This window comes from Bactrocera tryoni, chromosome 2, assembly GCF_016617805.1.
Source record: "Bactrocera tryoni isolate S06 chromosome 2, CSIRO_BtryS06_freeze2, whole genome shotgun sequence".
In the NCBI taxonomy this organism is placed as follows: domain Eukaryota; kingdom Metazoa; phylum Arthropoda; class Insecta; order Diptera; family Tephritidae; genus Bactrocera; species Bactrocera tryoni.
This window is the reverse complement of record NC_052500.1, coordinates 5,393,077-5,407,790: the sequence shown is the minus strand read 5'-3', so window position 1 is coordinate 5,407,790 and position 14,714 is coordinate 5,393,077. Positions and strand designations below refer to the sequence as shown.

The 14,714-nt window shown below is 36.7% G+C and overlaps 1 long non-coding RNA gene across 1 annotated transcript in view; it reads right to left on the bottom strand.

The window, feature by feature from the left end:
- The window catches only part of LOC120769627, a 61,337-nt gene extending 47,621 nt beyond the window's left edge, over positions 1 to 13,716 (bottom strand). The window contains exon 1 of the long non-coding RNA XR_005704867.1: positions 12,923 to 13,716. This is a non-coding gene — a long non-coding RNA (uncharacterized LOC120769627). The remainder of the gene's footprint in view (positions 1 to 12,922) is intronic.
- Between the last annotated feature and the right edge of the window lie 998 nt (positions 13,717 to 14,714).

Sequence of the window (14,714 nt, the reverse complement as noted above, 5' to 3'; positions counted from 1 at the left end):
AAATTTATATATCTATATACACACATAGGTATATATAGATACTTTGGTATGCACATAAATATATTTCCGTTCGTTGACGGCATCCTCTTTGCACTTGAACTATTATCCTTTGAGGCCATCCTTTTTCGCACACGGCAAACTTATACACAGTAGTTGCATTCGCCGAGGCCTTGTCCTCGGCCAACGTACGAGTCATCACGACTAGTGCAGCGTATTTACGAAGTCACAAAATTTTTCAAACTAACAACGAATAGTTCAACGAGTTAACGAAACGAGCGTCCATTTTTGGTACGCCAGCCTTAACTTAACGGTAAATATTAGTGACGAAGGCAAGTAGTGTAGAGCGCTGCATTGCGTTGCCTCCGTAGTTGTAGAAAAGTCCTTGCCGTACGTGTAGTACAAATGTATGTATGTATGTAGTTCGTGGCGTCCTCAGCCACTATTTTAATGTAGTTTTCGTTGATGCTTGTTCTAGTTATAGTTTTGCCGCACAGTTCGTTGCTCGACTACTCGTTGGTTCTTTGTTCGTTGTGTGTTTATGCTTTTTGTGTTGTTTTTTCTCGTTTTCTTCACGGTTTAAGGGTGGTTGGGGTCTGCATGTTAATTTTCACCAAATACATTCGGAAAACAGCATTTTGTTTTGCCTTCACCCAGCTACGTTGGTGCTGCGCATGTGCATAGTTTTTGTTGCAATTTTTGTTGGCAGGGTCAGTTTTTTGTTGCACTTTTCTATATGCACCACTATATGGGTATATATAACTCTTTCCTTTCTCTACTATTGAATCGAATCAAATATTTGATGCACATAAGCTTTAATTGTTTTATCGTAATTGCGTAGTAGATTTTAGTTTGGTTGATCAATTCTTCACGTCCCATCGACACTTTGCATTTGTTTGGAGTTTTAATAAATTTTTAGTCATAAAAATTTTATATTTTTTATGTAGTATATAATTTTATTATAGTTTTCTCATATGTACATGGTTAAGTTAGGTTGAGTTTTCTTTTAGTTTTGTGAGCTTTATTCTGGTTTGTAAATTATTTTAAAAATTTAAAGTTAAATTTTTATTATTTAATGTTATTAATTTGACAATAATTGTTCTGGTATTTTACCTACAATTTAGTGAAAAAAAATACGAGAAAGATGGATGTTGAGTTATACTGAAAGGATAAGAGCAGTACGAGTCTTTCCCCCTTCCCCCTTTCAACATGAAACAAATAGAAAAAAAAATTAAAAGTTAATCATCAGAAACACCTTTAAGTTCTGTGAACAGTGAAACACCATTTTTATAGTATTTCTTTATACACAGAGAAAATTGTATGCTCCCTCTTCACCGGGGGTACCTATCAAAAATTATATCGGACAGCAGGGTGAAAATTCTTTTATTTCATAATTTCTGTATTACAAACTCGCCCCTTACATTCCATAAGGCCGTCAAAAAAACTTTTTTTCACGATTTTCGACGTAAAATGCACCACATATTGCAAATTCACCACACTTTGAAAACTCACCACATATTGCCAACTCACCACGAAAAGCTTTATTTATTATTAGTGAAGCCAAAAAAGGAGAATAAATATTGTAGGAGATTATTTATAGGACTTTCAGATAAGGCTATGCAAATATAGAAAGTATGGGTACAACGTCAATAGTATTAAGAGCTTTGCAAAAAAATACATTTTCGGATTTCGAAATTAAAAATTCACCACTTTTTACAAACTCACCATAGCAGCATTTTTTTTTTATTAAAGACAAAAATGTAGAACGACTTTGCAAATAAATAGATTTCCGGTTTTCGTAATTAGAAATTCACCATGGAAACATTTTTTTTATTATTAAAGCCAAAAATACATAGTAGTCATTGTAAAATATTAGTCATAAGAGTTTCTAATAAGCCTATGTACTACATTTTGAAACTATTCGAAGTGCTACAATTGCGTTAAAAGCTTTTTTCAATAGGTACATATGCAATCAATTCTCATAGAAATATTATCCATGAAGCAATCAAGAGTATCAAAATTCTAACATTTTCGGAATTCCGAATCAAGAACTGACCATAATATTTGATACTCTTTAATATCAAAAAGAAAAATTATTTTAAGTGACTTATTATAAGAGTTTCGGAGCCATCTATGGTATGTTAAGCAATATTCTAACGACGTTAAAAGCTTATGCGAACTACTGGTTTCTTCATTTTGCTGGAAGACATCTTTCATAAAAGCATGCAGAATATGCCTTTAAAGTAAAATCAAACGGTTGAGATTTACTTAACGCATTTCCTATTATGGAAGACTTTGAAGTTTTAAAGTCTCGCATAAAAAATATCTATAGTCGCAAGAAAGGTTAGTGATTTGTAGTGGAGATCATGTCTAAAACATATTAGAACTCACAACTTTAAACATCGAGATGAACAAGCGGGAATGGAAATAAAACTTCAAAGTTGATTTGAAATGGGTTCAAGGTGCTATACGGATTAATGGAAACCAACTATTTGAGTTTTGCAGTTTCCTAAAGGACTATTATTCATAAGTATGCAATCGACTATAGAATCGACCTTAACATAAATACTGATACCAAATATTTCATTTGAAAGATATAGTTCCTTATACAATACATACATATATATACGTATGTTTTATTTACTACCCAATAAAAGCAATAACCAAAACATAAAAATAAAAATAAAGCGGTTAAGTAGCCGCAATCGCAAACTAACTTCGCTTAGTCTGATTTGATTATCATGTACTTGTCATAACTTTTTGGTGTTTTGCCATTTTTTGTCTTTTATAACTTCTACTTGAATTACTTCCTTTATTTCTTGGCAAAACATTTCACTCATTTTGGTCCACCTTTATGACACCAAGGCTATGAGAAAGACTCGCGCTTACCAATTTCCCACGGTTTTGTGAGCTTGGTTTTTAAGAGCTTAGCATAAGTTCTATGACGAATTTGTATTTATAACTTCCTGTCTTTCTTTGCGCCATTAAAAATTGTGACTCTAAATATTATGGACCGTACAGAATTGCATGAGAGCATGTATGCTTGCATATAAAAGAGCATTTGTAATGGTAGTAAATGCACGAAAAGCAGTTTAATTTACGAGTGTGACAGGTACAGGTAGACAATGTTTGGTGGCACTTCATAAACGTGAGCTCCAAAAATTATGGAAATTTTGGGTGATAAAAAAGATGTTCTTAGAATAAATAAATATGCAATATTTTCAATCGCACTTTTAGGTAAAACAATACAATACAACCATTTTCACAGTTTTCAAACTGAAATTTTACGCACTCTGCTTTTCTACTTTCAGATGAGTGTGGAGTGGTCAGAAACGATTCTATTACATATGGTTCAAGCAGCTCAGGACTTCCGGTCTTGGATCAAGTATTCTCTGGGTAGCCAAAAAAGCACGTTTGTGTATACATATATGGTTGCCATACAAACTGTCCAATCAAAATCAAGTTCTTGTCAGAAAAAAGTTTCATTTGACAAGTTATCTTCTCGGAAATGATTACTATCGAGGTCATTGGAGCAGTCTTCGAACCAATTTCTCAGATTTGGTCTTTTAGCTCACAGCTGCCATACAAACTTCTCGAGCAGTATAAATTTCTGGTATGAGCAGCTTTTTATTGGCGCGGCATCTTTCTGAAATTGGGCTTGGATTATTATCCGAGGTAGCATTATAATGACCGAATATTTTATTTTGACGGACTTCTATACCTGGTAGCTGCTATACAAACCGACTGATCAAAATCCAAAAAAAATTGACCATTTAATGCTATACGAAAAGCACCTATGAAATGTATTATAACTGCTTTGCAAACGAAGTTAAGCGTTTTTCTTGTTCGCATTGGATTTATCGGAACTTTTTTTGGCCTTTTTTTAAATTTATCAGTTTGTTTAATATTTATGATTTATAAAGTTTTTTCAGATTTTTTTGTTTTTTTCATAACTTTATTTCTCTTTATTCTCATATTTTAAGGAATTTATTAATAAATTTCAAATTTAATTTCTCAAATGAATTATAAGAACTTTTAAGTTAACAAAGGACAAAAGTTTACGATAATGCAAATGCAACAATATCAACAAACAAACACTTCACTCGAAACAGCAACAAAAAATACAAAAGCATACATATGCATATGCACATAAGCATCGACACCGCCAACGGGCCTTCAGTTTTGGCCACAGTGTTCATGCGCGTTGACAGCCAGTCGCTGCGGTGTGTATACGCCAATTTCTCGTTGTTGTTGTTGTTGTTGCAAAGCTATGTCTTATGTACGGCTGCAATGCTGTTGTGAGCCTATATGTTGTTTTTTTCTTGTTGTTGTTGTTACTATTCATGTTGTTGTCATTATGTGGCTGTCGCTTGTTGTTGTTTCAACAGCAAGTGCAAAATTTACGCTTACGCTAGCGCGCTTGTATGTATGTGTGTGTTCATGTGATGTGCTTTTGAGTATTTGTTGGCACACAACCCTTTGCTCGCTGTGTTGGTGCGCATCTATGGCGGTTGCCTATGTATATTGCATAATATCGACACAAAATCGCATATGTGTTATGTGTTTGTGCATGTATTCGGACATACATGCATTTGTGTGCGTACGTTAGCATATACATAGCTGCCAGTGTATTGGTATGCCTTCCATGTGCATTTCAAAGTGCGCAAGTATGTGTGTGTGTGCGTGTATTGGTGTTTGGCTTGCAACTGACTTCATTTCCTTTGTCGTAGGTCAACGAAAAAATTCTTTCACTGCTTCCGACGCGAATGGAGTTGGTTGCAACGAGTAAAAATCTAAGAAATTCTCTATCAAACGGTGCCTATATATGTGGCATGTGTGTGTGTGTGCGTGCGAGTTGCCACTTTGGCAGATAGTAGAGGACATAGTGGAAAATTATGTGTATTTTTTTGCAAAAAAATTGTTTATATATATATTTTTTTTAAATCTTATGATATTTTTAAGAGAAGTTTTAATTAAAATTTTGTTTTTAACTTTATTTTTATTTGGTTTTAATTTTTTCGATATTAGTTTTATATATATGCATATTTATACATTTATATTTTTTCATTTATATACTTTTTATTTGTATTTATATATTTTTTTATTAATTTTAATTATATTTAAATTAATTTTTGTTTAATTTCTCATTTTTATTGTTTTTTTACGTTTTCGAATATTTTTTCCGCATTAAAAAATAAACTAACATTCAGCAACCTATTTCCCGTAAATGTTTATAAATTTGTCACAACCTTTAACACATTTTTCTTAATTTTTTAAATATTTTTTTCACAATTTTCTTGCTCAAACTTTTTGCAGCCAGTTTTTCGCCTTTTGCTCTTTCGTCTAAGCACACTGTTATCACATATTATATCAATTTCAATTTGCAGTTTTCCGTTATTTCTAAATTTTTTTTTTTTGTTGTTACTCACTTAACATTGCACTTTGTACATATGCTGAAAAAGCATAAATTCGCGATACATTTTCTTTTGTGTTTTTATTCTTTTAAAAAAATTTCCGAGCGTTTGCAGGTCTGCCCGTGTGTATGTGTAACTTTTCAATCAACCTTTCGTGCAGACAACCTGCCAGTTAGCTGGCTTGTGTTAAGTTCATAGCAGCGCACCGTCACTGTCAGTCATCGTATAGTACTTAGTCGCCTAGTCAGTATAGTCAGTTCGTCAGTCGAGCGCTTGGCTAGTGAGTTGGTTTAGCGAGCAGCTGGTGCAGCGGTGTGCATGCACTTTTCGTATTATTTCAGTGCCAACGTTGCAAACGTTTCAAAGTCGCGCTCCATACTGAAAAAGGGTAGAGAAATTTTTCGCACTCGCCTCCAGGTTAGCCAGCCAAACAAACTCACCAGAGACCCAGTGACAGCGCCTGTGCCGGTGTCCGGGACGGCGACGACGCCAATGCCGAAGACAGAGACAGAGCTGTTGAGCATTGCAGCGCAATGCCAAAGCGGTAATGGAGCGCTGACGATGGCAGTAAGTAGCAGAAATTGTTTTGAGCGCGCACAGTGGTTAGAAAACATGGCGAATTCGAGAAATTGAATCAAAAAAATTATAGTTACAGAAAATTATAATTGTAGTAAGAGAGTTGCTTAACATACGCGCTCTCAAAATGTGCAGCAACCTCGAACTACACCTGGTACATCCATGGAACTTGGACTTGGTTCTACAAATCAGGTCAATGCATATTTTTGTAAATATATAAATGAGCAATACAAGATATTGTGTATAAAATATATTATACTTTTGCAGTGTTATGTCTCTGTTCCAAGGGAATCACCCTTGATCTACTTCTCTGAGAACAATTTTAGCTAAACGAATAACCGATAAATCAGTTACTTTTGACTTTTTACGATATGAGCCTTGACCTAAAATTATTGTTAGCTAAAACGCATTAAGAGGTTAGGTCGATCTAGGGGTTTGAAGCCTCGATTATTTCTCTGTAACTTAAATAATATTTTGGGGTCCCAACAACATTATGCAATAATGGAAACAATAATGGAAAGCACAACCTTTTCTTGAAACTGTATTTTTGAGAATGCCTTTTTTAACAGTCTACTTTTTTTTGATCAAATATTGGTCTTGTTTTCTAGTCTCTCGTTTTTTAAAAAATTGTTGTAAAGCTAAAACAATACCTTGTTTAATAGCAAATATTATTTAGATCAAAATCCTGCTCATAATTATTTTTCAGATCTTAAGAGTTCATAGATCTTCTTGACAGAGTGACTCATGAAGCATGAAAGAGAAAAAAACGATTGTTTATTCCCTTTTCCAAGAATAAATTGTTAAATTCAAACATTTTTTGGGGCTCTTGACCCATCTAACCCCTTAAGCGGCCTTCTATGCGATTATGATCGTGAACTAAATCAGACAATTTGAACTCGAAACATTTCATTTTAGCCGTGAAAGCTCATATTCTGATATTTGCGAAAGAGCAATCATAGAATTCTCCATTCTTCCAACAAACAAGTAAGTCCATTATTATGTTTATAAAAATTTTTAGTTCCAGAACTTCCATCCCAGCGATTAATGCTAATATTATATAAAAAAGACAGAAGAAAAGGCAACAATTTTCAGAAATAAATATTTATTACGCATCACTGTAACGAGTAAATGCAAGCGACAAAGCAACGAAGCGAGCGACGAATGCGAAAAACAACACCAGCAACAACAACAACAACTGGGGTGCATAGCCACAGAGGAAACGGAGAGTCGTTGACGCTCGAGACCGAGTGACTTTCGAGCACAGTGACTATTCAGCACCAGAAATGACGAATTGCAAATAAGAAATGAAAGGGTGGCAAAGAAACGAGCTAAAAAGCAAAAAAAAAGTAACGAGTGCAAGTAGAAAAACGGAATAGACAACTAGACAAACGGATGAACGAACGAACGGTTTTGCTAAATGAACGGATATATGGACTTACGCTTGGATCGTAAAGTGTCTTGGTTAGTAGCAATATTAAGCAGGCGTAGTGATCGAAATATGTAGGTATGCGTGTAGATATGTATGTGTGTACCTAGGAGTACAAGTTTATCGAAATGTTTACTGGTATGCAAATTATGCGAATAATTAGCAAGTACATTAAGATAAATATATATATATATTTATATACATATACTCAATTATATATATATATGTATGTATATAGATATATAGCATCATATACATACTTGCACACAATAATGCAGATACAAGCGAACTATTGCCATTTTTAGTGCACTCGTGCATCGATTATCAAGAGCGTCAGAGAAAAGAAACACCAAACAACAACAACAACGTATAGAGCGGCAAATACAAATATGGCAGAATTGAAATCAAAGCAACTGCATTGGTGCACCAAGTGCAAGCACACACTCACACCAGCGCACACATCACACATCACATCACTTGCAACGGCCGCTACTCAAGCGTTCGCTGCGACGCGCATACGCACACAAATGCAAACAGCATAGATACACGCGCTCATATGTGCAATGTTTTGGCGCTTTGTGGGTGCATTGCTCCGCTCTACGCGCTCGTTCCGTGCGCATTGCTATAGAGGCACATGAGCGACGCGTCGCAGCAACCGCCTACCTCCACGCCGGCAGCGCCAGCGGCAACCTTGCGACTCACTCGCACAGCCGCGCCTCGTCTAGCATCCAGCAACATCACCTGACTAGGTGCCACCCCACGCGCCGCTGCGCGCTCTAGCATGCATTTGTACGCCACTCGCCGCTTGCTTTTTTTCGTATTTCAATTGTGGCTCTCCGTACGAGTTGAGTGCGCAAATTGCAATTCTTCGCCGTTTCGCTGTACAATTGTTCTACCGCCCCTCCGCTGCCGCACAGCCGTCTTGGCCAATCGCGTGTGCCGCCTCCATCGCAATGTGTGTTTGCGTTGTGCCAATTGTGCTCAACCCGTTGCATACCCTTGACTGCTGCACTGCATTCCATACACAAACACACAAACAAGCGCGCGCGCACTCACACACACACGAACTGTATGTGTTCGCCATTTAAGTGCGCCTGCTCTTCGGCGCCCGGTCGTCATTATGGCAGAAATAGCAATGTTGCTCGCTCGTACGACGCTCGTTGTTGCTCGAAGTTCCGTGCTGATAGCGCTCCCGCTCGGTGGACTCGGTAAGCGACTTTTTTCCTTACATTTGCGTTGTTGTTACATCACTCAGTTCCACACCGCCAATGCGCAGTTAGCGTTCTGCTGCTGTTGTTATTGTTGTCATATAGTTTAATTATTTCTTGTTCTCACTGTCGACGGTAGACTGTCAGTTGTATGTAGTTGGTTCGTTGTCTTGTTGTTGTTGGCATTGTTGCTTTGCACTTCTACTATATAGTTACTAGTTGTTGTTTATTATTGCATTTATTGTGGGCAATAATTGTTGTTGTTGCACTTCCCTCATGCATTCATGCATATTTTTGTTCTTTGTGCTTCGTGTATCTCTGTTGTTGCTGTTGTTGTTAATGCTATCAATGTGTGTTGTTTTAGTTGTTGGTTTTCTTTTAGTTTTATTCGATTTTTAGCTTTTTGTCGTCTGCATTGCGTCGTAGAATATCTCAGAGGTACTAATGCAGATGCACATACACACATACGTGTATTGATACATAGATACATACAAACATTTTCATACATACATATGTATATTGATACGTACTGCACTTTGTGTCGTTGCAATTGCAAAAGCGCGTACGCTAAATATATTCAACATACGCCGACAATGAAATCACCATTGACGACAAAAGCAGCGTTGCATTTTCAATTGCATGAATTACGCTCGCATTATGACTCTTGTTAATCACTGGTGTATCCACCATGTGTGTACCGTCATAAAAATTTGTTCATAAAAAATTAATATGAACTAATGATTATTCCAATGGATTTATGAACTAAGAGTACTTGTAATTATTATATAATATTATGGGTTATTATGAAAGTTGTTCGACAACGTTGTTATTTGGTTTCGTTCCGATAGCTAGTTCATGATTTTAAGACTTGTTTCTTCGCTATTTGTACTCAGCGAGGTTTTACTCTACAGCCATCTACTGGATTAGAAAGTATTCGAGATTGACATCTCGTCGTTTTTACTGAGAAATTACCTATCAAAAGTTCGATGGTTTGTGCAGAGATGACTTAAGAAAAATTATATCTTTGTTTTAATAAAAACCATATAAGTTCTCCTGAAAAAGAAAACACTTAGACAGCTCATTCGAGCTCTCTCGATATATACTATAAAAGAAAAAGGTCTAGTATAGAAAACCCCGATATTTTACAAAATGTAATATTTATCTACAATGGTTTTAGAACGGATACGGATCAGGAATAATTATAACGTACTAAAAGACCTTCTCAGACAGTTTTGTGATTGTTTGACTGAGAATTGTTTAAGCAAGTGCCAAAGATGAGTGAGAGCGTGTTCAGCAAAAAAAAATGTGCTATAGCTTACAGTTTTTCAGTGTTTATGGTATTGATACTCTAACATCCAATCTTGAATAGGAGGTAAGCTTGGTATAAAAACCATTTGGTACGATTTAAATATGACTGAACATAGAAAGAAGCTCAATGTATGGAAGTTATAAGGCGTTGCTAGGACAAAATAGACCTAAGGTCGCGATGAAATCCTCGTCTATCTACCTTATGGATGTTACAAGAGCTAACGCACAAAATCAACTTAATTCGAAACACTCTGAAGCACAACACACTCGATGCAAATAAAATAGTAGCTACCTAGACCTATTATTTAAGTATGAGCCCAAAATTGCATTCCTCTTAACTGTATTTACTTTGATTGCTCGGTTGAGGCCTAGAATATACATTATTTGAGACCAATAAAGCATTAAAATATAGCCTTGCTCTTATGACAGATTTTCTAATATTATCCTAGTAAGAATCATGTTAGTTTCTTGCCATAAAGACACTGTTTCGAACACAAGGCATAGTCACGAAGTAGTAGAAGTGATCAGCATTCAGACGTTCTTCACGAATATGACAAAATTGTGCGGAATCATGAGACATCACACTAAACTACAGTTTTTGTTTGTATTTTATGGATTGAATTTAAATCGTCTTATTCTTATGCTCGACAGAAGTAGGGTGAAGAAAATCAAAACCCAATGGAACGAGTTACCAGGGTACAAAACTGCAAAAGTCAAGTGCAAAACATTAGATCGTAAGAACCCAAAATTCCTATTGGCCCCCGATAGAAAAGACTTTAGGAACATGATGGGAATACAAACTGGTCACTATCGGGTGGCGACACACGATCGCAAAATGGGGCTGACAGATCAAGAGGACGTCAGTAAATACCTAGAACAGGGCACCAAGGAAACACCGAACATCTCTTATGCAATTTTCTCACATTTAAAAGACTACGCTGTAAGCATCGGAGGTCCTCACAGTATGATACACTAGAGGAGGTATCGACAGTGAGGTTGCAGAGTTTGTTAAAATTCTATGGTAGCCTTTGCGAGGCCTATTGGCCTACCAGATTAACTTATCTAAATAGTCTTATAATATTGGTTTCGGTAAGAGACTGTGATCAACTCATTAATGATATATGGAATCTGTATAACCACAGCATATTGTTCCGTGCCGGTTATTGCTCCGTTGCAAATTTAGGTTCAAAGGGAAATAACGGTGGATCAAAAAATTAATTTTGATTCATAAAGATTGATAATGATAAGTTCATCAAATAAAGGTTTTTTAAACTCTACATTAATTGCCCTTACGAGGTCCATTGTGATACAACCGGAACTAGAGTCCGCTAACTCTATTGACTCCTGTCTGAACCATTCGGTGTTTCTGTTCAAGTTTATCAGTACGAAAAGTTTTATCAGACCGATGTCCGAGACGTCGTCAAGAAACGTAGAGTTTTACAATCGTATAGAAGATGTTTGATAGTCTGCTCCTTCTATCTTCTACCCCCTGATAGCTTCTACAATAGTCGTTATAGGTTAGGTTCGGTTATATGGCTGATGAAAGATCGCACGTGGACTTATGAATTTAGTCATTTGCGAAGCCTTTGAAAATAAGAACTCCTGTGTTCGGACTTGCAGATTGGCAAAACGAACATAGTAGCCAATACAAATTTTCGGTGGATGTCTGAAGGTATGCGGCTCCCAAACGCAGGACAGTTAAGAAGAAAGTGCTGAGTTGTTTCTACCGCAACTTCTTCCAATAAGCTTCTGCAGACTGCGTCTGGTAAGATTACCAATCTGACAACATGTACGCTAATAGGGCAATGGCCTGTTATAAGCCCCTTAACTAGGGAGAGGCTAGTCTTACTGAGGGCAAAGAGATCGCTAGATCTCCCACGATCAATCTTGGGCCAAAAGGCTGTTTCGACTGCGCAAGTACCGATAGTGGCCCAGCCAAGCATCCGCGAGACCCAGCTATCCAGTAGAACAACACAAGAGGATGCGGAAGCACCGAGCCGCTCCCATTTCACCGATAATGATTCTAGAGTGTCTTTATTTGCTAACTCATCAGCTTTGTAATTACTACTCTATATAGTATAGTCTTATTACTCCTACTAGAGTTATTATATCATTCTTTTTAAATTTGAATAGTCGATATGTGCGGCCCATATTCCATTCATGCCCCCGAGAATCAGATACCTTTATAACATATCTGTCAGTAAGATATCTCCTTGATTAGATATCCTGCAAGTTGTCAGACTCATATAAGTTCCCTCTTTTCTAGTCTATTTGTAGGGTGGTTCCTGTTTTGGCTAGTCCATCAGCTTCACAATTCCTTGTAATATCACTATGTTGTTTAACCCATTGTAAGCTTATCGTGAAATAGTGGATCTAACACCACTAAGAGATCAAGACATTTTTTGACTAAATTAGATGAAACGATATACATATAATATATATGTATATATTCCTTGTTATGAGCAAGAAGGCTGTGATTTTCGTTTGGAAGACATTATACGCAATTATCTAGTTTGAAGATTTGGATGTGAAACGATGTGAATGACGGCTTGAATTGATTTGATAACTCTTCACCTTGATCTCATAAACCGAAAGCAATGATTCTCTCTCTTTGTTCGGCTTTTTTATTTTTCCTAGCAAGAGTTACCAAATCAGTCTAGAAATTTCAGAAAATATAGTTTTTTGACTTTAAGTACACTTGAAAGCACTAAAATCATTATTGATTTGGCAGAATAGTGAAAAACATGTGTTCCAATCACATCCGTTGTAGTTTCAAAGGATAGGGTCAGCATTTTTCAAACAGATTCTGAAGTTGGTCGCATTTTTTAACGCATTTTCAATATGAAATCACAAATATATATTTAAAAATATTGGAAAAAGGAAACCCGATCCTGTTTTTTTATTTACTCCCAGAATAACTGATCAATATTGGAACCTTAAGGGAGCTCTAGATTGGTCTAACACAGAGTAAAAATTGTATTTCATATAAATACCTGATTTTTTTAACACCTTTGCACTTTCGTCATATGTTTATGCCGCCGGCGTTGACAATTTCGTTGTTAGCTTTCGTAAGCGAATGCTCGTGCCAATCATTACCGAATGCCGTCGCCATTTCTTGTATGCGAAAAATTCAATTAACTAAATTGCACGAAAGCGCGTACTAAGTACGGCTATAATATATTTTAAATTAATGTAAATTGCATTTCAAAATTAAAAATTTGCTTCCTAGTGTATGTGCACATACACTCAAACACATAGATTTTGCAATGAGCCACTACATAGACCTTAGTCCGTAAATGCACTCGTTTAGTATAGAAATTCACTTGCGTACAGTCGGTATACACATTATTTGTATGTAACGAGTTGCATTGAGGTAGGGTCCAAATGCGTCGAAGCATCGATCGGCGAACCTGAGTAATACATTTTACATATATGTATATAGTGTAGATAATATATATGTATATTCGCCGTACAGATATTCTGAGCTTGCACTTTTGCACTTTTCTCATTACACTTTGCTTTCAGCTTTTCGTAAACGAAAATTGGTTTATTTATGCGAGAATTTTCATTTCATAATTGATTGTAAATTTCGCTGAACTGTTACATATATATATATATACACTATATGCTTATGTTTTTGTTATCACACGCAATGCTGGCAGCCAGCGGCGTTTATACGCTCTACGCACTTCATTACGGTAATGTTTACATACGTCTGCAGTATTCCGTGCTATAGGATTTTACATGTTTTGACTTTTCCACAATTTAATTAATTTTTTTGTGCACATATTGCTCGAAACAGTTATTTTTTTAGTTTTATTTATTTTTTTAAGTTTTATTATTATTTTTTTTTTTTTTTTAATTTTGCTCTCTTCATTTATGCAGTCAGCGAGGTCGGTGAAAAGCGCCGCGTCGAGTGCATTGCTACCGGACGACAAGACGGCCAAGAACTTCAAATTCGCCAGCAAAAGTATAGCGAGCGGCAGCTGAGCGCGCCACTGTAGGTGTGTTGGTGGCACGAATATGTATATGCAATGGCTTATCGCTTGAGTTGTGGGGTGTGCGGCACCTACGACGGTGCGCGCTGATGCTGGCGTTGCTCACAAGCGCTCCCGCGCGTTGCTAGTGCAAAAATGTGTACGCTGAGCGGCTGCTATGTAGCAAGAAAAAAAAATCTCCAAGACCAGCGTATACAGTGCAGGCGCAACGCAGAGAAAAAAGTGCAGCGCTGCCGTTTGTCTTTGTTCTCAATGTGAAAAGCGCTCGAATGCAAGCGTCATACTAACTCACTCACATGACGAACTATATTTAAAGCGTAAAGTTATGCGCTGGCGTTGCCGCAGCGCGCTGTGCAATTTGTAGTGAGCGCGCAATGGCTGAGCGCATAAATTTTTGCAAAACTAAATCGGCACTCTTTCGTTATATATTTATTTTCGTTAGTGTTATTTGTAGAACCTGTTCAACGGCATACGCGGCGCATAGTGTTCAAACAAAATACACAAAACTAATTGCACGATAACATTTATTTTTGCAAATATTTTAATTATTATTATTTTTATTTATTTCTTATATGTTTTGCTTTCAATTAACTAAATAGCATGAACGCGCCGCCGTACAAACCGAACAACTAAACATGCGCTTGCATCAGACGCGTTTGGTTGACGCATTGCGCTCGCTGTAGTTGGATTTAAATGTCGTGCCGCCGCACGCAACAAAGTCAAAGAACAGTGGCAATATGGCAATGTCTGCAGTGACAATAACGATGACGCGCTGCTGCGACGTTGA